The sequence below is a fragment of the Scyliorhinus torazame genome, chromosome 6 (assembly GCF_047496885.1).
Source record: "Scyliorhinus torazame isolate Kashiwa2021f chromosome 6, sScyTor2.1, whole genome shotgun sequence".
Lineage (NCBI taxonomy): Eukaryota > Metazoa > Chordata > Chondrichthyes > Carcharhiniformes > Scyliorhinidae > Scyliorhinus > Scyliorhinus torazame.
The window spans coordinates 186,699,806-186,722,983 of NC_092712.1; positions in this window are offsets into that span (position 1 = coordinate 186,699,806).

Genomic DNA, 23,178 nt, shown 5'->3' on the forward strand with positions numbered 1-23,178 from the left:
TGACTCTGTTCATCTAGATTTGAATTTGTTTTATTGTCATGTGTGCCAAGGCACAGTGAAAAATATTGTTCTGTGTACAATCCACACAGATCATTCCATACATGAAAAAACAACCTAGGGCATACATAAATACACAATGTAAATACATAGACATAGGCATCGGATGAAACTTACAGGAGTGCAGTACTACTCAGTAGAGAAGATGTGTGAAGAAATCAGATCAGCCCATAAGAGGGTCATTCAGGAGTCTGGTAACAGTAAATCTGTTTGTGCGTGTTCTCAGACTTTTGAATCTCCTGCCTGATGGAAGAAGTCGGAAGAGTGAATACCCTGGGTGGGAGGGTTTTTTGATTATGCTGCCCACTTTCCCAAGGAGCGAGAGCTGTAGACAAGAGTCAATGGATGGGAGGTGGGTTTGCGTGATGGACTGCACCGTGTTCACAACTCTCTGTAGTTTCTTACGGTCTTGGGTCAAGCAGTTGCCATACCTGGCTGTGATGCAGCCAGATAGGATGTTTTCTATGGTGCATCTGTAAAAATTGGTAACAGTAATGTGGACATGCCAAATTTCCTTAGTTTCCTGAGAACGTAAAGGTGCTGTTGTGCTTTCTTGGTGGTAGCGTCGACGTGGGTAGACCAGGACAGATTTTTGGAGATGTGCACCCCTCAGAATTTGAAACTGCTAACCATCTCTACCTCGGCCCCGCTGATGCAGACAGGGGTGTGTACAGTACTTTGCATCCTGAAGTCAATGACCAGCTCTTTAGTTTTGTGGCATTGAGGGAGAGATGGTTGTCATTACACCACTCCACTAGGTTCTCTATCTCCTTCCTGCATTTTGACTTATCGTTGTTCAAGATCCGACCCACTGTAGTCGCGTCATCAGTAAATTTGTAGATGGAGTTGGAGTCAAATATTGCCACACAGTCATGTGTGTAGAGGGAGTATAGTAGGGGGCTAAATACGCAGCTTTGCGGGGACCCGGCATTGAGGACTATCATGGAGGAGGTGTTGTTTATCCTTACTGATTTTGGTCTATGGATCAGGAAGTCGAGGATTCATTTGCAGAGGGAGGAACCAAGTATTAGGTTTTGGAGCTTTAATATGAGCTTGGCTTGGATTATGGTGTTGAAGGTGGAGCTATAGTCAATGAATAGAAATCTTATGTAGGAGTCCTTGTTGTCGATCTCTAGATCGCTAAATAAAAAATTAAAGTTACGATCTATCGAGCTGGGGTTCCGCTCTGGAACCTAACTGTCCAGTAGTAACTAAGATTGTAACACTTGTTGGAGATGGCCATTGCCTGGCAGTTTAGTGGTGTGAATGTTATTTGCCACTTCTGTTGTCCAGATCTTGCTACATGTGGACACAGATTTCGTCAGCATCTGAGGCGTCACGAATGGTGCAAACATCAGCGAACATCCTAAATTTAGAATTATAGGATGCCTACAGTGCAGAAGGAGGACATTCGGCCAATCGAGTCGGCACCAACTCTCTCAAAGAGCACCCTACCTAGGCACACTCCTCGCTATATTCATTTAAAAAAATGTATTTTATTACAAACATATACCAAAACAGGTTACAGCAAATAACCACCCCGGGAAACATACTTCCCAGCAGTCAACGATACTCCTTGCCATGTTCCCCACCTTGCCCTGTAAGGGGCAATTGATCAAGGCCAATCCACCTACCCTGCACACCTTTGGACTGTGGGAGGAAACTGGAGCACCCGGAGGAAACCCACGCAGGCACGGGAAAAATATGTAAACACCACACAGACATTAACCCAAGGTCGGAATTGAACCCGGGTCCTGGCGCCGTGAGGTGGCAGTGCTAACCACTGTGCCACGGTGCAGCCCTGACTTCTGCCCTTACAATGGAGGGGAAGTCATTGATGAAGCAACTGAAGTTGGTGGGGCCTAAGACACGACCCTGAGAAACTCCTGATGCAGTCTCCTGCGATTGAAATGATTGAAGTTGCGCACTGTGAGGCGATGAATAGAAATTTAGATTTATATTATTAGTATCTTTATTATTGTCACAAGTAGGCTTACATTAACACTGCAATGAAGTTACTGTGAAAATCCCCTAGCCGCCACACTCCGGCGCCTGTTCGGGTACACAGAGGGAGAATTCAGAATGTCCAATTCACCTAACAAGCACGTCTTTTGGGACTTGTGGGAGGAAACCGGAGCACCCACAGGAAACCCACACAGACACGGGGAGAACGTGCAGGCTCGGCACAGACAGTGACCTATGCCGGGAATCGAATCTGGGACCCTGGCGCTGTGAAGCAACGGTGCTAACTACTGTGCTACCATGCCGCCCATTGGAAAGGAACGTCGGAAAAATCTGAATTTGAGAGGAAGAGCAGAGATGCTCAAAGTCAATGGAGAAAACCAAGGGAGTTCAGGATCTGTAACAAGTGATAGATGACTGGGCTTTGCAAAGAAGCTGAAGAGACAATAGGCAGTTAGGAAAGCTAGAGCAACAAATGAATCAGAGCAGCTAAGATAGCAGAAATGACAGACAGGCTGGTCAGTATTAGTTGTAGAGAAATCTGAACAGCTGTACAGGCATGGACATCAATAATATGAGCAGTAATGGGCCTTGAAAAGATTCATTTTTTAAGTCTTGAATATTTTGCTTTAAAAACACATAGGGTTTAAAGCAGTAATGTGGATATACCAGTGGGATTGGCATGTGGATCCAGGTTTCATCACACAAAACACTGAAATCGATAATTGCTGTGGCCCATTATTAAATCAGGCACTTGAAACAAAAATATGTTCGCAAAAAAATCTAAATTTCAACCCTGAGTTAGTCAACCTACAAATTAGGCTGACAGAATGTGAGGTTTGCTCACGTTCATTGCCAGTTGATAATCTAACACAATCCACTTTTCTTCTGCAGGTCATTTGAGGATTAACATAGCAAAGCAACACACCTTTGTATAAAAACTCAAAGAAACTTCCATTGTTCGAAGTGATACCTGTCTGAAAAAGATGGGCCGTTTATGTAGACGTGAATAATTCTCCCACATTTGGAGGCAATTAGCTCTGCCTTAGATCACTTCAGTGCCTGAGGTACTGGAATCCTTCCAGGAGATTTAAACTAGCAAATAAAATGTAGAAGCCATTGTAATGTAAATGTAAATGTAAACCCAAGTTAGCTTTTAGAATCTGAGTTCATAAAAGCACAAGAACAAACAAGCTTGTTAAATGAAAGAATTGTGGTTCAATTTGAATTTATCATTATTATATTCTCATAATTGTAAATTATCACAAGAGGGCACCTGAGCAAGCTTGCATTGTGTAAATGTGAACTTTACATATGCATAAAACCTTCCACACTGTCATGTTGTTTATACAAGAGTATGTTTCCTTTCCACCTCCTGGCATTTCACTTTTTCTTATATTAAGCCAAGAAATATTTGGAGTAGCAACAAAGCAGAGAATCAACAACACACAGAAATGCAGATCTAGTCAAAACAGTTTACTCATATTAGGTGGCACTACAGGAGACAAGGTTAATTAGATGGTTAAAGATGAGGAAAGCCATTCATACTATCTTGATGCCAAATTGCAGAAAAGCCCCCTCACGTCCCCATTGCAGTAAGCAATTGATTCTGAAATGATTCCTCTACTACTCTATCTGGAATCTATTCCGTATGTTAATCACTCTGTGTATGGAGGAAAAATCTTTGTTAGCTATCCTAAAATTATGGGGTCAGTATTGTCAGTTGGCTAGATGCTGAATGACACCAATGGTGTGGCTTCAATCCCCATACTCTCTGTAGTAATTCATGGAGAGCTGCCTCTTTGCCTTGCCCTGTGCTTGAATTCAAATGGTAACCATCTCCAGCAGAGAGAGATGCCTTGGTGGCTCATGGACTACAGCTAATTACTGTATCTGAAAATTAACCTCTGGTGGCTCAATCACATGTCCTCTTGTACTACACCCAAACCATATCAATGATTTGGATGTGAGGACTAAATGTCATATTTGAACTTTGCGGATGACACAAACTAGGTGGAAATGTGTGTTTGTAGAGGTTGCAAAGAGGCTCCAAGGGTATTTGGGCAGGCTTAATGAGCTGGCAAGAATATGGCAAATGAATGTAATGTGAATAAGTATGAGGTTATCCGACTTCCGGTGGTGCTCGCGAGCGGAATGGCTGCGTTGAGAAGAGGCTCCCTCCCGCCTGTCATGATATTCAGGTAAACTTCATGGTGCAAACACACATACAACTGATGGACAGATCAACGGACCAATCAACACACACACAACACCACAGCCAATCACAGGCAAGAGCATACACACTATAAAACGGGGAACACGACACTTCCTGTGCATTCCAGCAGGAGACAGCCCAGGGCACAGAGCTCACAGCAAGCCACTCAGACATCCACCATGTGCTGAGTGCCACTCCAAGATAGTGTTCAGGATAGGTCCACAGATTCAAGGGTAATGAACGAACCACAGTAACCAGTTTACCATTGTAAATATTGTTTGTAATAAAACTGAGTTGTACCATCCGCAACCATGTTGGTTCGTCTGTGTAGCCGAGCACCCAACATGACATAGTACCAGGATTGGAACCCGGTAACTGTGAGACCTACCTACGAATCCTCAGGAATCTGCCATCCTGCGCCATGGACACCGTCAGCACGCCGCAGCCATTACAAATCGCTGGAAACCTCGGCGCCAATTGGAAGTTGTTCAAACAGCGCTTCCAGTTCTTCCTGGAAGCCACGGTCCGCGACATTTCGGACTTTTTCGGGAGTTTCCCCGTAGTTCTTTCTTCCCGGGTTTCTTCGGCCTTTGGGGCCTGAGGGACAGGCGTCAGGTTGGTCTGATTTGGAGCTGGTGAGGAGCCCCGTGGGAGTGTCCAGCGGCCGGAGCGGGAGGCATCGATCCAGAGGTCGGATGTGTGGGCGGATCTTGACATGAGGCGAGGCATTCGAGGTGGCAGGCCCGAGTCCAGAACGCGATATAGAGGGGGACTAGAGCACATTGGGTGGCTCCCACTGTAAATGGATCTTTGAGGAGCTTGAAGTCCAGTCTCCGGGGGAAGAGATATTTTGATTTTGGAATTTTTGGAAATAATTTTTGAAAATAATTATTTATTTATTTTCGGATTGAAGAAAGGAAGAAAAAATAATAAGTCATTAGAGGATGTGAAAAGCAGCTCGGAAGAAGGAAGAAAACCCGGGTTCACCGTTGAATGAGAAGGCCAGCAAAGCGCTGACAAGATGGCGGATGCCCGGCCGCATGGTGGGGCCGCACTACTTACGGTGGAAAAGATGACTGAGGTGATGGCGGTGGAGCTGGAAAAGCAGTTTGCGAGGCATATGGAGGCTTTGAGGAAGGAGACGGCGGTCGCATTGAAATCAATGGTGGAGAAGCTAATTGCCCCGGTGAGGGTAGCTGTGGCAAAGACATTGGCCGAGGTGAGAGAGCAGGGCGAGAAGATGAAGGAAGTGGAGGAAGCCGTGTCACAGCACAGCGACCAGTTCACCTCGATGGGGGACGAGCTGCGGAGAGTGGTGGAGGTCAACAGAGGACTCCGAGCAAAGCTCGAGGACTTGGAGAACCGCTCGAGACGGCACAATCTGAGAATTGTGGGATTGCCCGAAGGGACAGAGGGCCCAAAGCCAACAGAGTACTTCGCTAAGAGCTTGGCGGAGCTGATGGGGGAGGGTGAGAACTCCTCCCGGTACAAGCTGGACCGAGCTCATCGGTCATTAAGGCCGAAGCCCAAGGTGAATGAGCCGCCAAGAGCAGTAATTATCTGCTTCCATAAGTACTGCATGAAGGAGAAGGTGTTAAGCTGGCGAAGCAGAAGCGCGAGGTGCAGTGGGACGGTGCTGGAGTTCGGATCTATCAGGACTTGACGATTGAGTTGGCAAAGAGCGGCGTTCGGGCGGGTGAAGGCGGCACTGTACAAAAAGGGGGTGCGATTTGGTATGGTATACCTGGCGAAGCTGAGGGTGATGCATGATGCCTAAGACTTTTATTTCGAGACAGTGGAGGCGGCTGAGGTGTTCGTGAGGGCGGAAGGCTTGGGGCAGACGTGAGGAGCGAAGCTGGAAGAGAGACTGTGGACTGTGATTGGGGAGCTGGAAAATGTATAAATGTTATAACTTTCTTTTTATTGACATGTGTTGTAATTTACCTCTCTTCACATTGTTACAGAGTTCAAGTTATTGGTTGGGTTGATTGGCAGTCTGTGTTGGGAATGGTATGGGTTTGATTGTTGTTTTTGTTTTTTCTTTCTCTGGGACTGGTGGGAGGGGACGGTATATCTTGGCGGGGGGGGGGAGCCACCCGTGCGAGCTAACTAAAGTCGACTAGTGAACGGAGGTGAGGTGAGAGGAAGGCTGTGGACATTGGAGCCTGGTTAGCAGGTTTTGATGGGCCTACGAGGCGAGACGGGACGGGATTGATGCTGGGAGATGTTTTGGTCGAGAGGAAATGTGGGGGGGGGGGGGGGGGAGTTTGGGAGGGGGGAAGGGGTTTGATGTTAATAATGGATAGGGGCGGGTCAGGCACATGGAGCAGGGCCCGGTGGTATGATGATGGTGGATAAGAAGGGTGGGGGGGTGAGAGACCCCCAGTTAGGATAGTCACGTGGAACGTGAGGGGGTTAGGAGGTCTGGTCAAGAGGTCAAGGGTGCTTGCGCATCTTAAAAGTTTGAAAGCCGATGTAACAATGCTGCGGGAGACTCAGATGAGGGTGAAAGACCAGGTGAGACTTAAAAAGGGCTGGGTTAGTCAGGTGTTTCACTCTGGACTTGACGGAAGGGCTCGAGAGGTAGCGGTAATTGTCAGCAAAAGAGTACGCTTCCAGGTGGAGAAGGTGGTGGCAGATCAGGGGGATAGATATGTGATTGTGACAGGGGCGCTGGAGGGGAGGTTAGTCACACTGTTAAGTGTATACGGCCCCAATTGGGATGATATGAAATTCGCAAAGAAGGGGTTTGGGGCCATCCCCGACTTGGACACACAAGAACTGATAGTGGGGGGGGGGGGGACTGGAACTTGGTGCAGGAGCCAAGGTTGGACAGGTCACGGCCTCGCTCGCTGGTCCCATCATGGGGGGCGAAGGCGTTAGCTGGGCTGATGGTGGAAATGGGAGGGGTGGACCCTTGGAGGTTTCTGCACCCGAGGGAGCGTGAGTACTTGTTTTTCTCAGCAGTCCATAAGGTGTATTTGCGGATCGACTTTTTCGTGGTGGGGAAGGCTTTGTTGGCTGGGGTTAAGGGGTCGGAATACTTGGCAATTGCAGTGTCAGATCATGCTCCGCATTGGGTGGATATGGTGCTGGAGACGAGGGTAGCGCAGAGGCCGGGGTGGAAATTAGATGTGGGACTTTTGGGGGACCAGATGTTCTGTGACAAAATTGAAAAGGTAATTAAGGAATATGTAGGTTTCAACTGTACGGGTGAGGTGTCGAAGGCAGTCATCTGGGAGGCTCTAAAGGCGGTGGTGAGGGGGGAGGTGATTTTGTTTAAGGCCAGGGTGGACAAAGAGGAGAGATTGGAGCGGCAGAGGGTAATAGATGAGATGTTGGAGGTAGATAGGAGTTATGCAGAGGATGGGGACCCAGCAAAGCTGGAAAAGGGGAAGGAACTACAGGCGAGCTTTGACCGACTATCTACCAGGAAGGCGGTGCGCCAACTGAGACGAGCAAGGGGTGCAGTTTACGAACATGGAGATAAGGCCATGTTAGCAGGTCAGCTCCGGAAGGAAGCAGCGGCAAGGGAAATTGTGCAGGTGAGGGATAGGACAGGGAAGTTGGTGGTGGCTCCGGATCTGATTAACAAGGTTTTTGAGGAATTTTATGAGAGGTTGTACAGGTCAGAGCCACCTGGGGGAGACCGTGAGATGCAGGAATTTCTAGATGGGTTGGAGTACCCGAGGTTAGGGGAGGGGGACAGGGCTACATTAGAAGGAGCGATAGTGGAGCAGGAGATAAAGGATGCGATTGGGAGGATGCAATCGGGGAAAGTGGCGGGGCTGGATGGGTTTCCGGTGGAATATTATAAAAAATTCAAGGATAAGCTGGCACCCCTGATGGTGGGGATGTTTGAGGAGGCGATATGGAAGGGGCTGTTGCCACAAACTTTGGGGCAGGCATTGATTTCCCTGTTGCTAAAAAAAGATAAGGATCTGACGGAGTGTGGGTCATATAGGCTCATATCACTTCTGAATGTGGACGCAAAAGTATTGGCGAAGGTACTGGCAGGTAGGCTGGAGGAGTGCCTCCCGAAGGTGATAGGTGAAGATCAGACGGGGTTCGTGAAAGGGAGGCAGCTCTTTTCAAATATTAGAAGGGTAATGAACGTCGTTATGGCACCGGCAGAAGGGAAGGAAACAGAGGTGGTTGTGGCATTGGACGCTGAGAAGGCATTTGATCGGGTAGAATGGGGGTATTTGATGGCAGTTCTGGAGCGGTTTGGGATTGGACCAAGATTTGTTAACTGGGTAAAGCTACTATATAAGGAGCTGAGGGCGAGTGTCCGCACAAACAACACCAGCTCGAGATACTTTTCTCTCCACCGTGGGACTAGGCAGGGATGTCCTATGTCCCCCCCGCTGTTTGTACTCGCGATTGAGCCTTTGGCCATCGCATTAAGAAGTTCAGGGGTATGGAAAGGAATAGTCCGGGGGGGATAGAGCATAGGGTGTCCTTATATGCCGATGACTTGCTGTTATACGTGTCGGAACCGAGTGTGTCGATAGGGGGAATATTGGAGCTTCTTCGAGTGTTTGGGTCTTTCTCGGGATACAAACTAAATCTCGACAAGAGTGATTATTTTGTGGTGTCTCGGCCAGGGGTGGGGGCAGGGGTAGGGGGGCTGCCATTCCTTAGGGCAGGGACTCACTTTAGGTATCTGGGGGTGCAGGTCACCTGGGAGTGGGGGGGGCGGGGGCTCCACAGGTACAACATTTCTAGTTTAGTGGGGAGAGTGAAAGCTGATCTGGCAAGGTGATATGGTCTCCCTCTGTCACTGGCAGGTCGGGTACAGGCGGTTAAAATGAACGTGTTGCCACGATTTCTGTTTATCTTTCAATGCCTGCCGATTTTCATGCCAAAGGCTTTTTTCAGAGAGATTGAGGGAAGGATTATGTCGTTCGTATAGGGAGGGAAGGTGGCCAGAGTTAGAAAGGTGATATTACAGAGGGGAAGGCAGGCAGGGGGTTTCAGTCTTCCGAACCTGATGTATTACTACTGGGCAGCAAATGTGGAGAAGGTGCGGAGCTGGGTCTGAGGGGTTGATTCCCAGTGGGCCAGAATGGAGGAGAGTTTGTGCAGGGGGTCGGGACTGAAAGCACTAGCAACAGCGCCGCTCCTGATAGCTCTGGGGAAATACTCAGGGAGTCCGGTAATAATAGCTTCAATGAGAATTTGGAGGCAGTTTCGCCAACACCTCGGGTTGGGGGCAGGGTCAAGGGAAATGCCGATTCGGGGGAACCTCAGATTTGCGCCAGGGAGGTGGGATGGAAATTTTCGGAAATGGGAGGAGAAGGGGATTAAGACACTGAAAGATTTGTTTCTTAGGAGTCGGTTTGCAGGATTGAAGGAGCTGGAAGCGAAGTATGGGCTGGAGCACGGGTAAGTGTTTAGATACATGCAGGTTCGTGATTTTGTCAGAAAGGAGATACAGAGCTTCCCGGTGGAGCCGGCCTCCACATTGCTGGTGGAGCCGGCCTCCACATAGCTGACGACAGGGGGACTGGAGAAGGGGGTAGTGTCAGCGGTTTACGGAGCTATTTTGGAAGAGGAGAAGGCACCACTGGAAGGGATCAAAGCAAAGTGGGAGGAGGAGTTGGGAGAGGATATGGAGGAGGGGTTCTGGTGTGAGGTGCACCGGAGAGTGAATGCCTCCACCTCATGCGCGAGGTTGGGGCTGATACAGCTGAACGTGGTATACATAGCACATCTCACGAGGGCGAGGATGAGCCGATTCTTTGAAGGAGTAGAAGATGTGTGTGAACGTTTGGGGGGGGGCGCTAATCACGACCATATGTTTTGGTCCTGCCCAAAGCTAGAGGATTACTGGAAGGAGGTTTTTAGGGTAATTTATAAAGTGGTGCACGTGAACCTGGCCATATTCGGGGTGTCGGACCAGCCAGGGTTGGAAACGGGTGCGGAGTGTAGAGGGTGCCATCTCCGCTACTCCACTACTGGGCCGATATCTGGGGTTTGAATATCTGTGTGTGTCTCTCTCCAGCTGGCACTGAAACTTCAGAGGCCAGGGGATGTCGCACTGGGACACTTCCACTGAAGAGAGCACTGATTCAAGCCTGCCGTTTATTCCTAACCGACAGCCTGAGACTTATATCACACAGATCTCCAGACCCCTACCAATACCCAGGTGATTCTCTCTCTTGCCGGTGGTACAACACCCACCCGGTTCCTACTCCACTAGAGTAGCTTTCCCAAGAGAGAGAATAGGACACTGCTGTTTATTTCCTAACCAGCAGTCTGTCCTGAGTGAATCGCTCAAGATGACCCTCGATTCTTGAACCCGGAATTAAGGTGAGGAGTATTTTAACAATGACTTGGTCAGAGATCGCTGGTGAAAGATTGAAGAATTTAAACGACTCCAATTATCATCAAATCAAGGTTTATTGCAAAACCCAGGTCAAAATCATCAACAGAAGAAACACAATAAAATCTTATGCTCTAATACACACTAAGTCTATTCAAAAGTAATATAGCGGACACAACGAAAATTCTTAAGATTACACAGTTTTTAGCAATATCACAATGCACAAAACAAGTTCCCTTCCCCAAAGCCTCAACCACTATTAAAGTCAAGGGAGTTTCGCAAGCTGCTGCAGGATACTTACGGTCACAGGCTGCAGAGGTCAAGTCAGGGGTGCAGAGGTCGAGCCAAGAACGAAGAGACCCCCAATCGAAAACACAGCCCCTTTTATATTGTTTTACCTGGCTTTGTTCTGTGATCGGCCAGCCCCTTTTGCATTGAAAAAGGTAAGGTTTAAAGTTCCCGCTGGTCCTGCCCCCTTTGAGCCGGTCAGACCTGTCGAGATGGGAGTACCTCCCCTAGGTCCGCCTCCAGTCTGCCTTTCGAGATAACGAGGTTGAGCTCCCTTGAAGATTTTCAAAGACTTCCATCTGCTCCGGAGATAGCTGCTATGTTGATGGGGTGTTGATTGGATTCTGCTCTGGTGGAGGCAAAGTCATTTACATCTGCATGGGGCTATGACCATCCCATTGTCCTGCTTGCATGCAAGCCTCCTGTGTATTCCCGTGCCCCTTTGTCTGTGTTTTGATGTTATCTTGTTGTCTGGCTCCTTCTTCCTTGTAGCTCCTAGGGGGGTGTTTGTAAATATTTATGTGCTTATGTCCCTACTCAGCTCAGCGGACCAAGCCTGCTGGGAAAACTGGTTCTGTTCCCTTGGCTGGAAAGTCAGTTTACAGTCTCTGAGTTTCTCCAAAAGGGCCGAATTGCCCGAAAACCTTACAGATGCCCCTTCGATACGTCCCTACCTGCTTGGACCGTATCGACACAGGTGAAGGGCAATTGTTTCCCTTTGTGTGGACCGTAGGTCCCCCCCCAACAACATGCGAAACTACAAGTCCCAAGACAGTTCCCTTAATCTAGGCTACCCCTGATTTCAATGAAAGGGAAAGACAAGACCATACTTAATTCAAGCAGACAGTAACATATACACATTTCACCGGAACCCCAAACGTAAGGGTCCCTGTACATATATCACAGTCAAGTAACTGGGACCCGCGAATCCATACAACTATTTACAATTGCATCTGTTTATTTCACCAAGGATCCTCCTTTCTTGGCTGCACTTCGCTTCTTCCCGTTGAGGGCTCTTCATTTACTCTCCATCGTCGATACCTGCAGCTGAGAGGTTTAGTCCAACTGAGGCGACAGCACAATGTACCCCCTGTACAACATTTCCTTTGTGGGGCAAACACTAAACCATTCTCAGGCCCCCCCCTGGTGGTGATCGGGCAGTTGTGAGGGTCGATCGGTTGGGCTGTGGGCAGGGGTCGCTTTACCTGAACCAGCAGTTCGGTAGCTTCTACAGTCATCCCTTCCCTGGGCGTTACACATCCCTCCCCACTGCGGTCAATTTATCCCGTTCCCTGGGTTCTGCCACCACCTTACAAAAGTGATTAATGCCCCTTGTGGACATGCCTTGGTAGATCCCCATGAACACAAATAAATGCCCCGGTCAGAAGCCCACCACTTATCCCCGCAAACGGTGATCCTACCCGGTGACCCCGTGATGGTCCGTTAGGTGTTGTCCAGTCCGTTCCCAGTCCGAGGACCGATCCCTCATGTCCAGCCTCAGCTTCCTGGGCCACCACCATCTCCCCAAAGGAACGTCCCCCTCACAGGTTAAACACACACCCGCCTGCCCTCAGTCACCCTAACCCGGTCAGTCGAAGGACTCTTCTGTCTCGCCTCTGCGGAGTTCTCCCGGTCCCACCATCGCCAAGATCCTCAAACTCCACATCGTCGGGTGCCCCATCTGTAAAAAACAAAACACATTCTTGCCTCTACAGCCCTACCTACCTTAAAGTGCATGGGTTCTATCCAGTGGCAGCAGCAGCTCCCGCTTTGAAGTTGCCGCAGCCTGTCTGTGATTCTGTGTCCACAGCCCGGCTCCCCAGGGTCCTAGTGCCTGCCGCTATCCGGCGGCAGCAGCAGCTCCCACTTTGAAGTTGCCGCAGCCTGTCTGTGATTCTGTGTCCACAGCCCGGCTGCACCAGGGTCCTAGTGCCTGGTGCTTCATCATTTTACCCTTGCACCAGGCGCTTCTGTGTTCCCACGATCCTAAATACTTCACACACAACTACACACTAATTAGAACTAACAGGGGGGGAATGCTATATACAATGCCACCCGTCTCCGGGTGGCCAAATTAAAACTGTGCCCCGCTAAACTGGGGCAGTTCACCTGTTTGGTCCAACGGCTCGGGCCAGACCGTCCCCTCCCGGGGGTTCGGGCTGCCCCTTGCCTCTCCTTTCCCAACAGGGTTCGGTGATCCCTCATCGCTCCCTTCCCCTCTGGCCCCCTTACTGCGGGACCGGGTTATTGGGAGGTGTGATGGGGACCATCTTAGAGGGGGCTTGGAGACCCGATTGCTCCTTCGTCCCCTGACTGGTTCCCAAACCCAAGGTGATACCTCCACTTCCTCCGCCTCCTTAGCCTCTATACTAAGGCAGGCCACCTGACCCACAGGTAAGGGCTTGGGAATCGTTACTGTCCCTGGGCTGGGTGCTTGCAGCACTGTCGGTCTCTTTGGGACTGCCCCTTCGGGACAGCACCTTGTCACCGGTTGTGTGACCGTGGAGTCAGGGACCTCCCCCACCGTCGTTAATTCTACGGGGGGTTTCTCCACTACCACCCCCCGTCTTCCCCCCACCTTGCTCTTTTTTGTCCTTATGGGGTGGAACAATTTAAATTGACTGATGTGGCGTTCGCATGGGTCCCACCTTAAGGGATTTAAACTGCAAATAGCCCCTGAGGCAGCCTCCAGAATGGGACCCTGCACCTGGACCGGGCCAGGGTCTGGGGCTAGAACTACCCCTGCGCTCCCTTTTTCCTGAGGCTGCTCCCTGGGTAGTCATACGGGTTCTTGTGGTGTGGGTGCGGGCAGGCCCTGGCCCGTTGCCATTGCCACCTGTCCCGACCCAGCTGCTAGGCTCTGCAAAAAGGCTAAAAGTTTCTTTACCTCGAAGGTTTCCGGGGCAGCTGCTCCTGCCGCCAGGGTCTGACTCTCTACTGCGGGAGCCCTCTCCTGCTTGCTAGGGTTTTTACATTCCCTCTTGAAATGCCCGGCCTTCCCACACCCGTAGCATACCGGTTTCTCGTCGGAGGTTCGGGTGCCCTCATGCTTCCACTCTCTCTTAGGGGCTGCTGGCGCGATTTCATGCACCCTATCCTTAAGGGGCTTGTCCTCACCCCTCTCCCCATTACGATATGCGAGGGTAAGTTTCCTAAGGACCTCTTCCTCATTAAGGTCCGGACTCTGCGGGTCGAACCAGTGTTCGGCTTTTGCCCTAACGTTAGGGAGACAGTTGGCAACTAGGGTCTTCAGCCAGTGGGCGGTTCTTTCCCCTAAATTCCGTCTATCCGCTTGAACCCCGCATGCCTCCATATAGACAGTCCACAGTCTGTCTGCGAACATGGTGGGAGATTCCCCTGGTTGCTGCTTGGTTTCCCCCACCCTCATGAAAGGGCTCCCCAGATTCAAGCCCATTGCCTCCAGAACAGCAGTCTGTGCTGCCGCCCAGGTGTCAGGTCTTCCCCCATTCCCAGAGGTCACTGTCCTGCATAGCTGGGCATCTAGGGTTATCAGGAGCATCTTTATTTGCTCCCCTTCGTCGCAGTCATTGATGTTGGCAGCCTGTTCCACCTCCATAAAATGCAGCGACGGATCCCCCTTTGGAGTTAGTCTGGGAACGTGGGCCACCATCCCCCTGAGCGCGGATGCCCCATGAGGAACGATAATGTCGCCCTCAACCGGTCCCCTATTTGCCATCCCCGCCGGGGGACCATACCTCCTTTGCCTGACAGGGCACATCTGCCCTACCTGGGGTTCCTGCTCCTCCTCCCCACTGTCCAGCTCTCCTGCCTCGTTGGGTAGCCCCCCTGTCCCCGGGCTAGCTACCCATATAGGAGACGCCGCTATCTGGGGATACACCACTGACCCCCCTTGGACCTGCCCCTGACCGGGCGGTCCAAACCCTACCTGCTGACCCGGCCCCATCACCGGCATCCCAGGCAGCGGTCTGTCCCCATCCCATGGGGACCCACATACGAAACCAGGCGGACACGCCTCCAGCTGGGGGTACCCTGCCGACCCCCCTTGGACTTGCCCCTGAACGTGCAGTCCGTTCCCCGCCTGCCGACCCGGGCACGATCCCGGTGCCTCAGGAGGCGGTCTATTCCCCTTGGCCTGTGGGGAATCATCTGCTGCGAGGAGCACCTTGCCCCTTGGGAACCCCCCTGGACCTACCAGGTGTACCTGTCCCCTGACCTTGGACAAGGCCTCCTCCAACTCCGTTATTCGTGCCTGGCACGGCCCATGGGCACAGTCCCCTACTTCCTCGCGAGCCACCCGGTACGCTGCCTGGATGTCCCGGAACTTCCCCTCCAGCTTCCTACACTGCTCTGTACTCCGAGCATAGAGTTCCTGGAGCCTCCGTTCCTTTTCTTTACCCTCCACTATCTGGCAGTGGAGATAGTCCTTCTCACACCGGTTAGACTCGCTTTCCTGTTTCATTTCTGCCATTTCTTCCCGCAGTCGTTCCGCTGCGCTAGCGCTGTCCCCTGCGCTGGCCCTCACTTCTCTCAACTCCTGCTCTAACTCTTCGACCCTATCCTCTGTCTTGACTACCTGCTCGGACAGGCAAACCAGCCAAACTGCCTTCTCCAAGTGCTTTTTGTGCGCCTTACTGTCTGTCCATGCAGCCGCTGCCATTACCGGTTGCTCCGCATTGATTAATTCTGAAACCCAAGGTTTGGTGAGGTTGACCTTTTGCCACAAATACGAGGATATTCTCTCCTCCATTTTGCTTCGTTCCCTCACCCCCTCTGCCAAGTCACATACTCCAAACCACCGGGGTCCTGTCGCGGTCGCCATTGTAGAGGGTGCCATCTCCGCTACTCCACTACTGGGCCGATATCTGGGGTTTGAATATCTGTGTGTGTCTCTCTCCAGCTGGCACTGAAACTTCAGAGGCCAGGGGATGTCGCACTGGGACACTTCCACTGAAGAGAGCACTGATTCAAGCCTGCCGTTTATTCCTAACCGACAGCCTGAGACTTATATCACACAGATCTCCAGACCCCTACCAATACCCAGGTGATTCTCTCTCTTGCCGGTGGTACAACACCCACCCGGTTCCTACTCCACTAGAGTAGCTTTCCCAAGAGAGAGAATAGGACACTGCTGTTTATTTCCTAACCAGCAGTCTGTCCTGAGTGAATCGCTCAAGATGACCCTCGATTCTTGAACCCGGAATTAAGGTGAGGAGTATTTTAACAATGACTTGGTCAGAGATCGCTGGTGAAAGATTGAAGAATTTAAACGACTCCAATTATCATCAAATCAAGGTTTATTGCAAAACCCAGGTCAAAATCATCAACAGAAGAAACACAATAAAATCTTATGCTCTAATACACACTAAGTCTATTCAAAAGTAATATAGCGGACACAACGAAAATTCTTAAGATTACACAGTTTTTAGCAATATCACAATGCACAAAACAAGTTCCCTTCCCCAAAGCCTCAACCACTATTAAAGTCAAGGGAGTTTCGCAAGCTGCTGCAGGATACTTACGGTCACAGGCTGCAGAGGTCAAGTCAGGGGTGCAGAGGTCGAGCCAAGAACGAAGAGACCCCCAATCGAAAACACAGCCCCTTTTATATTGTTTTACCTGGCTTTGTTCTGTGATCGGCCAGCCCCTTTTGCATTGAAAAAGGTAAGGTTTAAAGTTCCCGCTGGTCCTGCCCCCTTTGAGCCGGTCAGACCTGTCGAGATGGGAGTACCTCCCCTAGGTCCGCCTCCAGTCTGCCTTTCGAGATAACGAGGTTGAGCTCCCTTGAAGATTTTCAAAGACTTCCATCTGCTCCGGAGATAGCTGCTATGTTGATGGGGTGTTGATTGGATTCTGCTCTGGTGGAGGCAAAGTCATTTACATCTGCATGGGGCTATGACCATCCCATTGTCCTGCTTGCATGCAAGCCTCCTGTGTATTCCCGTGCCCCTTTGTCTGTGTTTTGATGTTATCTTGTTGTCTGGCTCCTTCTTCCTTGTAGCTCCTAGGGGGGTGTTTGTAAATATTTATGTGCTTATGTCCCTACTCAGCTCAGCGGACCAAGCCTGCTGGGAAAACTGGTTCTGTTCCCTTGGCTGGAAAGTCAGTTTACAGTCTCTGAGTTTCTCCAAAAGGGCCGAATTGCCCGAAAACCTTACAGGAGGCAGATGTTGTAGCCTTCGCCTCGTTGATCGCCCGAAGGTGGATCCTGATCGGATGGAGGGCTGCCTCTCCACTCTGTGCCCTGGCATGGCGGGGGGACTTGTTGGAATTCTTGACTTTTGAGAAGGTTAAGTTTGAACTGAGGGGAAGGATGGAGGGGTTCTACAATTCATGGGCATTAGTCATCATGCACTTTCAAGAACTGGATAACATCGAACATTAGTTGGGGGGGGGGGGCTGGGGGGAGGGGGCGGTGTGTGTTAATGGTGACTGTGGGTGATTCCTGATTCCTTTTTGTTATTTCTTTATGTGAACATGCGGGCTAATGTTTGGGGTTTGGTGGGAGGATGGGATCGTTGTTATTGATATGGGGATTGACATATTTGTAACAGCTTATTGTTTATTGTTGGTGGGTGTAAATTTGTGAGAAAATGTGAAAAAGGAGAAGAATAAAGAAATATTGTTTTTAAAGTATGAGGTTATCCACTTAAGAGGAATGGAAGTGCATAGTATTTCTTAAATGGTGGAAAGATTGGGAGGTGCTGATGTCCAAAGGTGCCTGGGTTCTTGTTCACATATCACTGAAAGCTAAGATGGAGGTGCAGCAAGCAATGAGGAAGGCAAATGGTCTGTTGACCTTCATCGCAAGAGGATGAGTACAGGAGTAAATCTGGCTTGCTTCAATTGAATGGAATCTTGGTTCAATTCCACCTGGAGTATTGTATACAGTTTGGTCTCTTTACCTAAGGAAGGAGATACCTGCCACAGAGGGAGTGCAGCAGAACTTCACCAGACTAATTCCTGAAATGGTGGGACTAACAATGAGGAGAGATTGAGGAGACGGGGTTTGTATGCTCTCGAGTTTTGAAGAATGAGAGGTGATCTAATTGAAACTCGCAAAAACTCACAAAAGGCTCGGCAGGATAGATGCATGAAATATGTTTCCTCCAGCTGGGGGTCTAGAACCAGGGGACAGAGTCTCAGGATAAGGGATAAGCCATTGAGGACCGAGATGAGGAGGAATTTCTTCGCTCAGAAGGTGGCAAATCTTTAGAATTCTCTACTGCAGAATGCTGTGGACGTTTTGTCATTGAATACGAACTAGACAGATAGCACAGCAAAATGCCATTGAGGTAGATGATCAACCATGATCAACTTGAATGGTGGATCAGGCTAAAGGGCTGAATGGTCTACTCTTGCTATGTTCTTACACTCAGCGCTTAGTTTAAAGTAATGTTTAAGTTTAAGCTTTACTACATATCTTCAATAACTTGATATACCATCTCCCAATAAATCCCTTTCCTGGCTTAAAAATTCCAATTTTCTCTAGGGTTTTTTCACAATTCAACTTTTTGACATTGAATCAACCTCATTACCTCCAGAGCTCAAATATCTTTTCGTTTCTCAGCAACCAAAAATTTGCTGGGGTGTGACCGGTTGGGAGTCCTCAGCTTCAACTGGCAACGGGTTATCCAGATGGGGATCTGTAAGACATACTGGGAAAATACCAAAGTGTTCCAGGAGAGTCTGGCCAGGAGAAAAGGGGCCAAGGCCCATAGCTATGTGGATCCTGGTGCTCAGCCCCGGTACTTTAGGGCAATGCCTGTCTCTTACACATTGCTTGCCCAGGTTGATGCAGAGCTATAGCACTGGAAGGATCTGGGTATTATGCGCCCTGTATAATTTGTAGAGTGGGCTGCATCCGTGGTGCTGTTGATGAAGCCCAACAAATCTGTCCAACTCTGCAGGATTACAAGCTCACAGTAAACAGAGCTTCATGCCTGGACTGGAACCCGATGCCCAGAGTGGAGGTTTGTCCACAAAACTAGCTGGACGGTGTTCCTTTATGAAACTTGACATGAGGCAGGCTTATTTACAGATGGAGATAGATCAAGCATCCAGAAAATGTGCGACCATAAACATTCAGAGGGCCCTTTGAATACACCCGCCTCCCGTTAGGGGTCTCATCTGCCCCTGCGATTTTCCAACGTGTAACAGAGAGCATCTTGCAGGGTTTGCCAAAGGTGGACATCTATGTGGATGGCATGTTCAAATGAATGCCATGAAGAAAGAGCATATGGACAGCCTGCAAGAAGTGCTCAGATGGTTTTCTCAAGTGGGTGCCTGGCTAAAGAGGAGCAGGTGTGTGTTCCGCTCTAGTGCGGTGACCTATTTAGGATACAGGATGGACAGCGATGGTCTATACCCAGAGGAGGCCAAGGTTCGGTGATAAAAGAGGCCCTGACCCTGAAGAACGTCACTGAACTCCGGTCGTTTTTAGGCCTGCTAAATTATTAAGGAAAGTTTATCACCAACCTGGCCATCTTCTTGGCTCCACTCCATTTGTTGAAGAAGAAGCACAAGTGGTTCTGGGGTGCCTCGGGGTAAAACGGCGTCTGTCATCCACGCAGCTCCTCACTCAAATTATCCAGGTAGGCTGCTAATGCTAACATGTGATGCCTCCCCATCTGGCGTTGGGATGTTACTGGCTCAGAGATCGGATGACAGTATGAACGCTCCACTGCCTTTGCCTCAAAGACCCTGGGGGGCGATATGCTCAAATCGAAATGGAGGGCTTGGCGATAATATTTGGAGTCAAGAAGTTCCATCAGTATGTTGACGGAAGGCATTTTTCTATTGTGACTGACCACAAACTCCTGCTTGGCTATTTTAGGGAGATAAGAGAATTCAGCCCATCGCATCAGCCAGAATTCAGTGTTGGGTGCTCCTACTCACCGCGTATGAATATATGTTTCAACACCTCCCAGGTGCGCAGATTGCCCATGCCAACGCTCTGTCGTCCACTATTTCCCATGAGTTCCCATCATTGACAATGGTGGAAGAAGTAGTTTAACTCTTAATTTTATGGAAACTTTGCCAGGGATGGCTACTCAGGTGCGAATGTGGACGTAGTGGGATCCAACACTGGTGAAAGTTCACTATATGCTTTTGAGCGTCGGAATGCAAGGCACCCCTCCTGTAGCCCTCCAGTCTTTTGTCCAGAAGCTCTCTGAGCTCAGCCTGGAGGACGGTGTCAAATTGTGGGAGCTCGCGTAATCATCCCACCGCAGGGTCAGGTATCCCCGCTGAATGACATACACAGTAGTCACCTGGGCATGTCTAAAATAAAGATGCTAGCCCATAGTTATGTCTGGTGCCTCGATGGGGACATCGAGTGCGTCATACACAGCTACCCACCGTGCCTAGAGCATCAGAAGCTCCTGCCGGCGGCCTCCCTTCATCCATTGGAATGGCCAGGATGCCAGGAAGTGGACCTTTCGGACTTTGGAGGAGGGGGGGGGGTCATAACCCATATGAGGACTACGGGGAAACAATTGTCGATCACCCATGGGACTTGTGGAGCTTCCCAGGTAGGATGGTGTTGACACCCAATTGGAACTCGTTAAAGACCGCCACATAAAAGTCATCTGAAGTAGGGCCGGAGATGTTGTATTTTTAAAATTAAATTACGGGATGTTGACATCGCTCATTAAGCCAACATTTATTGCCCATCCCGAATTGTCCTTCAGAAGATGGTAGTGAGTTGCCTTCTTGAACTGCTGTATTCCATGAGGTGTATGTACACCCACAGTGCTGTTAGGGAGGGAGTTCCAGGATGTTGCCCCACCGACAGTATAGGAGCGGCGATATATTTCCGAGTCGGGGTGGTGAGTGACTTGGAGGGGAACTTCCAGGTCGAGAGGTTCCCAGGTATCTGCTGCTCTTGTCCTTCTAGATGGTAGTGGTTGTGGGTTTAGAAGGTGCTGTCTAAGGGACCTTGGTGAGTTACTACAGTGCCTCTTGTAGATGGTATACATGGCTGCCACTGTTCATCAGTGGAGGGTTTGACTGTTTGTGGAAGGGGAAGCAATCAAGTGAGCTGATTTGCCCTGGATGTTGTTGAGCTCCTTGAATATTGGAGAATATTCCATTGCACTCCTGACTTGTGCCTTGAAGATGCTGGACAGGTTTTAGGTGGGGGGGTGGGGGGGGGGGGGAGAGAACAGGCTTTAGGTGGAGGGGGAGGGGGGGGAAGGTGAGTTACTCACTGTAGGATTCCTAGCCATTGACCTGCCCTGGTAGCCACAGTATTAATGTGGCTAGCCCAATTCAGTTTCTGGTCAATGTTAACCCCCAGGATGTTGATTGTGGGGGATTCAGCAATGGTAATGCCATTGAATGTCCAGGAGCGGTGGTTAGATCCTCTCTTGTAGGAGATGGTCATTGCCTGGCACATGTGTGGTGCAAATGTAACTTGCCACTTGTCAGCCCCAGCCTGGATATTGTCCAGATCTTGCTGCATTTGGACATGGACTGCTTCATTATCTGAGGAGTCGCGAATGGTGCTGAACATTGTGCAGTCATCCGCAAGCATTCCCACTTCTGACCTTATGATGCAAGGGAGGTCATTGATTAAACAGCTGAAGATGGTTGGGCCTAGGACACTACCCTGAGAAACTCCAGCAGTAATGTCCTGGAGTTGAGATGGTTGATCTCCAACCACCACAACCATCTTTGTTTGTGCCAGGTATGAATCCAACCAGCGGAGAGTTTTCCCCCTGATTCCCATTGACTCCAATATAGCTAGTGCTCCTTAATGCTATACTCGGTCAAAGGCTTCCTTGATGTCAAACGCAGTCAATGTCATAGAATCATAGAATTTACAGTGCAGAAGGAGGCCATGGAAAGAGCACCGTATTTAAGCCCACACCTCCACCCTACCCCGCAACCCAGTAACTCCACATAAACTTTTTTTGGGACACTAAGGGCAATTCAGCATGGCCAATCCACCTAACCTGCACATCTTCGGATTGTGGAAGGAAACCAGAGCCCACCCGAAGGAAACTCACGCTGACACGGAGAGAACGTGCAGACTCCACATAGACAGTGACCCAAGCCAGGACCCGAACCTAGGACCCTGGAGCTGTGAAGAAACAGTGCTAACCACTGTGCTATCATGCTACCCATTTCACCTCTGGCATTCAGCTCTTTTGTCGATGTTTGAACCAAGGCTGTAATCAGGTCAGGAGCTGAGTGACACTGGCGGAACCCAAACTGAGCATCCGTGAACAGGTTATTGCTGAGTAAGTGCCACTTGATAACACTGTTGATGACTCCTTCCATCACTTTGCTGATGATGGAGAGTCGACTGATAGGGCGGTAATTGGCTGGGTTGGATTTGTCATCTTTCTTATGTACAGGACACACCTGGGCAATTTTTCACATTGCTGTCTAGATGCCAGTGTTGTAGCTGCACTGGAACCGCTTAGCTAGGGGTGTGGCAAGTTCTGGAGCACAAGTCTTCAGTACTATTGCCGGGATATTGTCAGGGCCCAAAGCCTTTGCAGTATCCAGTGCCTTCAGCCGTTTCTTGATATCATGTGGAGTGAATCGTATTGTCTGAAAACTGACGTCTGCGATGCTGGGGACCTCTGGGGGAGACTGAAATGGATCATCCACTCGGCACTTCTGGCTGAAGATTGATGCAAATGCCTCAGCCTTGTCTTTTGCACATACGTGCTGGGCTCCTCCATCATTGAGGATGGGATATTTGTGAATCGTCCTCCAGTGAGGTGTTTAATTGTCTACCACCATTCACGGCTGGATGTGGCAGGATTACAGAGCTTAGATCTGATGCATTTGCTGCAGAATTGCTTAGCTCTATTACTTGCTGGTTATGCTGTTTGTCACACAAGTAGTCCTGTGTTGCATCTTCACCAGGTTGACACCTCATTTTTCGGTATGCCTGATATTGCTCCTGACATGCTCTCCTGCACTCTTTATTGAACCAGGGTTGATCCCCTGGTTTGGTGGTAATGGTAGAGTGAAGGATATGCCGGGCTATGAGGCTGCAGATTGTGGTTGAATACAATTCTGCCGCTGCTGATGCCCACAGTGCCTCATGGATGCCCAGTCTTGTGTTGTGTGGTGGTATGTATTAGGGGTAATACGGTACACCACGTGTCGACAGGCTATTGGTGGAGGGATGCCAGGCCCTGATAGGATCTGCCACCTACTGGACTCCACCCAGAAATGCCGGTATAAGAACCCAGTTTTTCCCTCCATTTCCCTCAGCAGCTGCATTCTGTAACCACGCTGCTGGGGATAAAGTTCTGCTTAATAAAGCCTTCAATTGACATTACCTCAACCTGCCTCGTGTCATATTGACGGTGCTACAATTTATTAA